The sequence below is a fragment of the Anabrus simplex genome, chromosome X (assembly GCF_040414725.1).
Source record: "Anabrus simplex isolate iqAnaSimp1 chromosome X, ASM4041472v1, whole genome shotgun sequence".
Lineage (NCBI taxonomy): Eukaryota > Metazoa > Arthropoda > Insecta > Orthoptera > Tettigoniidae > Anabrus > Anabrus simplex.
Genome location: NC_090279.1, coordinates 196777927 through 196788880, shown reverse-complemented (window position 1 = coordinate 196788880; position 10954 = coordinate 196777927).

Here is a 10954-nt window from a genome sequence, read left to right as displayed (position 1 = left end):
AGACAATAGCAATGATTTACAGGCTATAAAAAGAGTAGTTACGGGTTCTTCTGATGAGAAACCAGTTCACCATCTATGTCCTTCTCCTCCAGAAACTTGGTGCAAATATAGGAAAGCTGAGGCAGCTGGAACTATTGACACCACCACCAGAATGCATTGCCAGAAGCTGTTATGGAAGCAATATAGCCAATATACCGTGATCTGGCAGCAACAGAAATGTTAAGAAAGTGCTAATATGGGAAGACTCAAAATCCCAACGAGTCATTTAACAATGTTGTGTGGTCTCATATTCCTAAAAATGTTTTTGTTGGGAAGAAAACATTACAGTTGGGTGTATGGATGCAGTAGTAACATTTAATGATGGGAATGTTGGAAGGCTGAGGGTCCTACAGGAACTTTGTGTCAGAATAGGTAAAAATACTGTCAGATGTTTCGAAGACCTGGATCGATTACGGATACAAAAGGCAGAAATTGCAGCTCAAAACATGACCAAAAGAGCTAGGAGAGAAAGCAGAAACAAGAAACTTGGTGTGGAAGATAAGGAATAGGATCCAGACTATGGAGCAGGCTGCTTCTAGTAATTGTATGAACATTTATTACAATAATCATGTGTGTAAGTTTTAAATCCTCATTTCTGAAAAACATGTTTTTCTTGTAAAAATGACCCATTATCTCATAAACTATAAATAAATTCGTGTGGCTATTTCTAGCCGGGTGCAGCCCTTGTAAGGCAGACCCTTCAATGAGGGCGGGCGGCATCTGCCATGTGTAGGCAGCTGCGTGTTGTTGTGGTGGAAGGTAGTGTTATGTGTGGTGTGTGAGTTGCAGGGATGTTGGGGACAGCACAAACACCCAGCCCCCGAGCCGTTGGAATTAACCAATGAAGGTTAAAATCCCCGACCCGGCCGGGAATCGAACCCGGGACCCTCTGAACTGAAGGCCAGTACGCTGACCATTCAGGCAACGAGTTGGACATCTCATAAACTATAACAGATAGACACTTGAAATCTTCAGATATAGCTAAGTAACATCTATTAGTGCAATGGATCTACACTCATGTAAATTGCTTTTGTATCTTGGGAGTTATGTTAATAAACGTTCCAAAATTTTGAAAAAAGAAAGGTAATTTGTAAAAAAGAAATTGAAACATTTCCCAAGTAAGCTATCGTATTGAGTGTTGATCAGTGTACATTATAAGTACTCAATAACCTTCAGTAAAAATTTCAAGTCTCTACCTGAAATAGTTTATGAGAAAATGGGTCATCAAAATGGTAAATTTAACATTATAAGCATAGGGCTTTTAATCTCCCCTTAATCGTGATGTATGATATCATGATAGTAAAAGTAACATCTGAATGTAGAATAAATTAATGAATGAATGCCATGTTATTTCCTGATTTTATTTTGTGGGACAGTGGTGTTTACTACAGGAGAAAGGAAAGGGACAGCAATATAAAAATAAAGGAAGAGAACCTTGAAATTGTGGAGAGCTTCAAGTAATTGGGAAGCAAACTGATGCTGGACATGGAGATCAGTAAAAAGATTCAACAGTGAAATTCATTCTACCAGAGTGTGAGAAACCTGGTGTGGAGGAAGAAAGTACAAATGTATAAGATATACTACTGCCCAATACCGACATATACAGTGGAGACCTGGACACTGACAGAAAGACAAGAGAATGAAATCCAGGCCAGTGAAATGAAATTTTTGTGGGCGGGGGACACATAAGAATATACCCATGGTATCCCCTGCCTGTCGTAAGAGACGACTAAAAGGGATGATTGATACCATCACGCGAGGAACACCCTGAATCGCCTTTACTTGGCGAGTACTACCACCATGTTAGGTACACAATAGTTTTGTGTTTCGTAGCAGCAGAGAGTGGTTCACTCTGGATTTACAGTACCTCTGATTAGTACCACTATGTGAGCGACACCGTGGGTCTGTGTTGCCTGTGTTTAGTACCCACTATGTGAGGAACACGACGGGATAGTACAGGTCCCTGTGATTAGTACACCTAGGTGAGGAACACCACAGGTTTGCGTTGCCTATGAGTAGTACCATAATGTGCTTCAGAAGCAGTCCCTTTGTCAGTAATACTATTGTTGTAAGATAGTAGCATTTTTTATGGTTTTTCAGAACATATGTTTATTAATGGGTTTGTTTAGTTTTATTTTGTGATTTTATGCATGGAAAGTACTGACAACCAGGAGAGTTGGCCGTGCGGTTAGAGGCACGTGGCTGTGAGCTTGCATCCGGGAGATAGTGGGTTCGAATCCCACTGTCGACAGCCCTGAAGATGGTTTCCCATTTTCACACCAGGCAAATGCTGGGGCTGTACCTTGCGGCCGCTTCCTTCCAATTCCTAGGCCTATCCTATCGTCGCCATAAGACCTATCTGTGTCGGTGCGACGTAAAGCCACTAGCAAAAGAAAAAAAAAAAGTACTGACAGAACTTAATGGCAGTACTGTGTAGTTTGAACATACAGTACCAATGTAAAATTTTAATGATGTTTTAAAACTCATCTAGTGCGACAGCAAGACTAAGACCAATTCACGTATTATTGGAACACTTTGTGGATAGTAACAGAATTGTGATGTTTTCTATATTAATTTTTCTATAGACTATTTTAATTAATGCTATTTTATATTTTTTGAGTTTTTCACATGTGTCTAGCTGAGGATGACCCAGATGAGGGTTGAAACTAGTGCTAGTTATTTTACTGTATAAAATGTAAGATTCTAATTTTACAATTGTAAATCTTTGTGTATAGATCAGGTGGAACATCCCCGTTTTAAGTTACTATGTTCATTGATGAGTACCTTGTCAAAATATTAAGGATAAAAGGATGTTAGGAAAATGGTGTTTTTATTGTTGGTTGGCCCTGCTTACACTCCTTCCTGACGTTCTCTGTTAAGTGGTTTACATCATATTTCCAAGTTTTTTTGTCTTATTTTGGTATCTGATGATGATGCTTGTTTAAAGGGGCATAACATCTAGGTCATCGGCCTCTAATGGCACGAAATGGAAGGACAATTAAAAATCCATAATCCTCCACTGACCAGAATTCAAAACACGAGGATGAATAAATGGATGGATATGAAGTTAAAACAATCAGTGGATCCGACCCTCAATGCCCCACATTCCCACAAACTAGTGTTAAACAATAGTATTACTGACCAAGGGACTGCCTCTACAGCACAATCCTGAATTGATGTTGGGGTCCAAAATCCAGGTCACTGGCCCCGCATTATGGTACTTACCGCTAGGAAAGTAGAACCATGGTATTTGTCATGTTGCAGTACTAATCAAAAGTAGCGTAGACTCACGGTATTCACACATTATGGTACTACTTACAGGTAATGTAATGCGCACATGTAACACAGACCTATGGTGTTTCGCACATTGTGTTGCTATTTACACACAATGCAAACCTATGGTGTTCTTCACGTAAGTGGACTAACCACAGGGACTCACACTATCCCGTGGTGTTCCTCACATAGTGGGTACTAATCAGAGGCAATGCAGAACCATGGTGTCGCTCATAAAGTGGTACGAATCACAGGTACTCTACCATGCATCCTGAGCACACAGTCGCTGCTAATCACAAACCTATTGTGTACCTAACATAGTGGTACTACACGCAAGTAAAAGCGATCCGTGGTGGTACTAATTACAAGTAGTATCATGGTTCTAATTTGATCATCCCTTGGTTGCCCCTTTTAGCCACCTCTTATGACAGGCAGGGGATGCCATGGGTGTATTCTTCATCTGCGTCCCCCACTCACAGGCCTCTGTCCCTTGGTTTTACCCTGAATGATCAACTGGTCTTCTCATTACATGGCCAAAGTATTTTAACTGACAAATATTAATCTGACCTTAGATTCATCTTTCAGTTTTAAGCTCTTTAAGGATGGAGTTTAGTTAGTGTGGTGATTGGTGCATGGAATTTCAGTTGCATCGATCTTATTCATCATCTTTCCTTATGACCACAACTGCAGAGTATATAGGGTGCTTTAACCCTTTGTTGCCTGACGGTACTTTAAAGTACCATCTCATATTTCATGGCTTTGGAATTATTTAGTAAATCCTACCCTTGTATTTTCCTCATGGAACTTTCAAGTAACTAATTCTTGAAACAGAGATATTTCATTTTTGAGGTTGGTATTAATGAAAAACGCGGGAGATTGTTTTATTCTTAGGAGTGTGGTCATAGTGTTACCACTGTAAACAAATGACATTTTGATTGATTATTTCTTAGCTCCTATTGTTACATTCGACCTGCAAGTGATCTTAGTACATGTAAGTATGCTTCTGTAATGCAATAAAATACCACTCAAATTGATGAAATTTGCAATTGGTGTGGATATATAGCTAGTAAATGGCGAGGTACTTAGAAGTACCGTCAGGCCATATGGAGTGTCTCATGTTAGTCATATCCAAAACCGAAAGTAAAGCTTTCCTTCGATGGACATCAGTGTTTTTCTATGGAAAGACAGTAAAGGTGTGTGCTTAGCATCTAATTTCCATGGAACAGAAGCCACAACTGTTTCTAGGAAACAGAAGGATGGAAGTAATGTTACTGTTGATTGCCCGGTTGTTGTGCAAGACTACAATGCACACATGGGTGGAGTGGACCATGCTGACAGGCTTCGAGGCGTATATGGTTTAGACCGTCGATCCTAAAATGGTGGCATAGATTATTTTGGGGAATGATTGAGATAGCATTTGTCAATGCCTACATCATATACTGTAATCTGCATGAAAAAGTCCCTCTAATGGCATTCCGGCGTAATGTGGCCCTAGGACTGATGAACCAGAAAGAAATTCCTCTTCCAGGAAAACTTTCACGTGATATGAGGTCACCAAAGTCACCAGAGCAAAAATGTCTACAAAAAAGGAGGAAAACAGAATATTCTGTGCCCAGTGATGTCAGACTAAGTAATCGTGGAAATCATTTTGTTGTTTTTGAAAAAAACCGTGGTCGATGTGAGGTGTGTTCGAGAAAGAAGGTGCAGTCAAGACCGCATTCAAAGTTTACTACATGTAGTGTTTTTCTTTGCTGCAATGAAAAAAAGAACTGCTTTGCAGAGTGTCATAATGTGTCAGCTGTATAGGATGTATGCAAGATGTTCTACATATGAACAATAATATTAGGAAACTTCACTCTTATTACACATATTTGCTTTAAATTTCGCTTTTACATTTTTGTAATAGTTTCAGGTATGAAAAACATGTTCTACTAATATTTTGAGACAATAAATGTGATATAATTCCAAAATGTGAACATTGTTATCCACCCAAATATGAAGCCTCCTATATGCCTGACTGTACTTAAAAGTACCAGGCCCCAAAAACATACCTAAAATTAAAATTATGATTAGAAAGTATTAGCATGTACTATTTGAACATATTCCATTAGAATAAGGTGAGAAAATCAAGTATACTTATTATTTTTCACTATTCAGGCAACAAAGGGTTAACACATTGACTGGCCCCGGAGATCTCCGTCGTATTGCGGCCAGCGGTTGTTGACGGGCCCCATAGATCTCCGTTTTTACGCACAGGTATCCTTGTAGCTCATTGTGCTATCCGCTGTCTATATTTTTAACTACTTTCAATCATTTAATAGAGTAGAGGGATCGTAGATTTTAGTATCGATGTATTTTTTTCTTATACGATCTTTGTAGCCATGGAAACTTCGTATATACACGGGTGTTCTTACATACCGAGAATCATTGTACACTATGGCGCGCCCATGACTACGTGTCCTATCAGAGGACAATCTATTTCAACATTTATACGCAGATTCATTATCTGATGTGCCATATGGGTGACGAGCCCTGAGAATTCTCGTAGTTTCTCAGCTAACAGTACGTGATGGGCTACGAGAATTCTCTCTTTTATGCACCTTGTATCTTCTTGATTATTGATGAAATTGTGGGCAAGAGTATGAGTTCCAAACAGTGTAGTCGTAGAATATTATAATTATTGCTGCATCTTTCTTTCTTTCTTTCTTTCTTTCTTTAAACCTTCATGTATTTAACAAAATAATGTCAGATATATAGAGCTATTCCCTGGAGCACCCGTGCAGATGTCCACATGGTGCAGCACGTTCAGTTGCCGACTGCTACCGATAATTGTGATTATGTACAGACTGGTTAAAATAGGTACTGAGTGACAGTGAATTAGATATTTCTAACGATTAACGGCTAACACTAAACAGGGAGTAGCCGTAAAGAGAAATCCTTACATACTTGAAAATGAGTATACAAATGGCAACGTACAGACTACGAAGCAACCTAGTGAGTACATGTTCCAAGTTTGATGTCGATACCTCAAATACATTCTGAGTTACAGTAGTTTGAGTGCAGCAGTGTAATTTCTTTCTTGGAGGCTCGAACTATTTGGTCTGCATGGGGTAGCAGCCTCTGTTTTCGCCCGTCGTCGATGTGTTTAGGGAAAATGAATACATTTAATAGTCTTGGTGATGATTATTGTTTTAAGAGGAAGTTCGACTGTGTATGGTTCAAGAACTGAAGCTCGGCTTTGGATGTAACAAGATCTAACCCAGAAATGGACAAAGGCAATAACAGAGTGGACAGCGGAGAAGAGGACGTCCACAGTCTACATTAGGTAGTCCAATATAGTGAGGCAAATGTGGAACCATTTTGGATGAAAAGTGCCAAAGACAGAAGAACTTACGAGGTGGGAGAGGCTTTTGCTCTAAAAGGCAATTTATTCAGTGTATGGCTTGTGGTGCAGGGAGTGTCTTGAGGACATATTCGGCTGCCTTAGTGCAGGTCTTTCCATTGAAAGCCCATGAACGACCTGTGCATCTGGGTATGAGATGATGATGATGATCATAATAATAATAATAATAATAATGAGGTAGGAAGAGGATGAAACCTGGTGTCGGCGCATAGCATACTCCTGTAGAATAATACCAGATGGTCTGTTCAAGGCTTAACATCTCCATCCGACAGACAAATCGCCATCAAGTGATTTACCACCGAGTTTGATAGCTGCAGTCGCTTAAGTGCAGTCAGTATTCGGTAGATAGTGGGTTCGAACCCCACTGTCGGCAGCCCTGAAGATGGTTTTCCATGGTTTCCTATTTTCACACCAGACAAATGCTGGGGCTGTACCTTATTAAGACCACAGTCGCTTCCTTCCCACTTCTAGCCCTTTCCTATCCCATTGTCGCCATAAGACCTGTCTGTGTCGGTGCGGCATAAAGCAGCTTGTAGGAAAATAAAAAATAAAGTGATTGACCATGCTCTGATGATAACTGCAACTATCACCTTGTGTCATTTAATATCTCAAATACCATTACATGCAATGTTCTGAATGCTTACCCTCTCCTGAGTAATAATTAACGACTGACACCTAGGACTTGTCCAGGTAGTTTTTAAGGCAAGTATAGGGGATGAGAACGGTAACCGTAGATAAATGTATTTCTACTTCATGTAGATTAAAATGCAGTAGTTAGGTAGAAATGAAAAGGTTAGCAGAGGATATACTGGCAAGGAGAGCTGCATCAAACCAATCTATGAACTGATGATTCAAACGTTATGTTATAAATTTATCTTTTATTTAATCAAATTTTTAAAAATTTCATATACAAAATACACATAATTTAATGTACAGATACAACAGTTGCATATTATTAGATGAAGAATATTACCCGTTTGGTATTTTTACACGAATACGACAGTCCTTACTGGACAATATATATATATATATACATACATATATTTTTTTAAAGTCAGTCTGGTGCATGCCAAAATACATCACCCAACACAGAACTTGAGCAGACTCTTGTACAGAAGAATCAGCGTCAAACTTTGTATATTTCATCCTGTGCTAAGATCTTTCGTAATAAAATATTCTTTGTACTAATATTTAGTACACATTTGTCCAATACACACCCTGCCAATATACTTGTGTGCTTCCATTATGTTGGCAAGGTAACAAGCAGGGTTTAACCCTCTGTAGTCCAGTTTATATTGCAAGTACAAGCAGTCCAGGCCAAATTATTTTAGTATTATTTACATACTGTGTGGGTAATAAAATAAATGGCTATTGGTGTTACTCATTCTGAAAGCTATGTTAAAGTTATGTTTTTTAAAGAGAATAGTGATTTAATCAATATTCTTCTTCTACTACTGTTTTTCCCATACCTGTGAGATTACAGGAGCAAACTGTGTTGCACATGGATTTGGTCCAATTTTTTGACCGGATGCCCTTCCTGACGCCAGTAATATATGGAGGGATGTAATAATAATGTGATTTGTTTTACGTCCCACTAACTACTTTTTAAGGTCTTCGGAGACGCCGAGGTGCCGGAATTTAGTCCCACAGGAGTTCTTTTACGTCCCAGTAAATCTACCGAAACGGGGCTGTCGTATTTGAACACCTTCAAATACCACCGGACTGAGCCAGGATCGAACCTGCCCAGTTGGGGTTAGAAGGCCAGCGCCTTAACCGTCTGAGCCACTCAGTGGAGGGATGTAACCACTTTTTGTAGTGGTTGGTAGTGAATATGAAGAGGAAAGTGTTGGGCATTATTGCTTCAGTGTTCATATTGAAAATTAGATTTGTACCTTTCAAAAGCAATAAAAATACATTTTGTAATTGTAGCTTTTATGTGGAAGTTGGCATTCAAAGTTCACTCCATTTGACATATCAAGGGGACTTCTGCAATCAATGTTGCCAGGTCTCCCGAAATTTCAGGAGATCTGATTTTTTTCTTCAACACACTAGAAACACCCCCCCCCCCCCAAAAAAAATTCTCCCAAAATTTCTTCTAATCCATTTAAGGAAAATGTATAATAATGATTAATGGTGCATAATATTGTCCCCGTTAAAATTGGCGATATTACGAATATTTTAACAAGTGGAAAGTGAAAATTTTATTGTCTGCTTGTAACTGCAGCATATTATTTGGGGAGTTGTGGCGAGCTGAGAACGAGTTTTTTTTGTCGTTCAGAGGGGTGACACACCGGCAAGACTGTGCCAAGGTCAGAGCAAACCACGTGACTGCCTTCGCACGCGCGCAACCCAGCTTGTTTCTGGAATAGTCTGAGCCAATTAAATGAGACCATCAGCCAATTACCGTTCTCGCTGAAGATCACACCTCCCTGGCTAATTAGATAAAAGGCCTTGTTTCGAGTAAATCGCTCTCTTGAAGCTCTTACTCTGGATATCCTTCGTCGTGTTGTGCCGCACCACGTTATCGGGCCACGTGGAGAAGTAATTTCAATTCAAGTCGACGCCGTTCTGCTAGAATTTAGAGAAACCATTAGTGAATTCTATGGAATAAAGACGCCTAGGAGCCAAGTTAAGTGTGACAGTGTAGACGAGCTATTTATATTCGGCGTGTGCTTGTGCAAAATACTTAATTTTGTCATCTCAGTTACAGCTTGTGATCGGCATTCTACGGAAGTCGTCTTAGAATTGAACATCTCAAGATGGATAATTCCGCAACCACCGACAACATCATTTCATCGAGGGACACCTGTTGCAGAGCCTCCATGGAGCTGTAAAATGTGAGGCGTATCTGGTAATTGGAAGGAGACTGACCGGAGGAGTATGCTGGAATAACTGACTGTCGACGAGAATCGAACCCCATCAAAAACTTGAGTACCTTTTTAATTTAATTTATCTGTCTTACCTTTTGTACAACTAGAGGTCTTTCTTCTTAAGTCGTAGATCTATTAGTTTGTTGTAGTTAAAAATATTTCATTTTTCCACTTCTTAAGGTGTCGTGGTAGACTAGGTACGTGTGAATGAAATTTTGGAATCTGTTAGAGTAGACATGTAGGTTGTCTTTGAATGATTTCCCATGCTTAAGGAGCTTTATATTTAATAATCACTGACCACACGATAAATCTACTTTCCTTGTAATGTTGAAAGTTACTGGATGGAAATTTACGTGTACATTTTGAGTGAATAGGGTCGAACCTAGTGTCTTTCAAGATCACTTGTTGCATTTATGATGAAGTCATCTAATTTTACGATATTCCATGAGGATCAGGAGATGTAATAATCACTTAAATAATAATAATATTAACTAAAGATCAGGTAAAACAGAAGTAAACGCTCGTGAGCCATAAAACTACTGTAGAGTCCTTATATGTGAGATTGAATGTGCTCTGTTCATGAAGGGTCTGGAATATGACCAATCCTGAGGGATACTTGTTGTATAATTGTGCAGTTGATGATTTAATGATGATATTTGACTTATTCTTGTGTATTGGGAGCGCAAGATGGATTATAATTATTGGAGCACATGTTGCGAGTGTATTTCACAGGTAGGAAATAAAAGTAATACAAGTAAGGCTCACGCTTGCGGTAATTTCAACCTGTAGCCCAAATGACGGTAGTGCTTATGGATTTTACTAGAATGTTCCATTATAATTTCATGAGTTAGATGAACTTACGTTGATATGTGAAATGTGTTTCTACCAAGTGATACCCATGACTTCGATCACTAGCCTCCATTAATGAAGGATAATTTCAGTACAAGGATTATTTCTGCTAGACATTACGCGTCCCGACCACCAATAAAAATCATGAATAAACTTGCCAAAACAGGATTCGATGTAAATAATGTACATAAAAACGTGTTTCCCTAGTGTGAATGTGTGTGTGTATGTAAATATGTATATTTCTCTTGTGTCATGTTGGTTTCATTTGATTTTGATCTGGTCACGCATTCGCTGTGACGCAGATTGCACTCATCGTTGTGTGTTGCCTTAAGAAATAATTTTCATGCCCTTAAGGGAAAGTTTAATTAAGTTAAGTCGAGGAAGACTAGGAAGAATTTATTTTCTTAATTAGCGAGATTTAAAAGGAAAGATCATCTCGTTACTTTATGAAGGCACTCGATTTGTAAATAAAGTTTATTTAACTAGCTCACACGTTGGTTATGCAAATTTCTAAAATTTC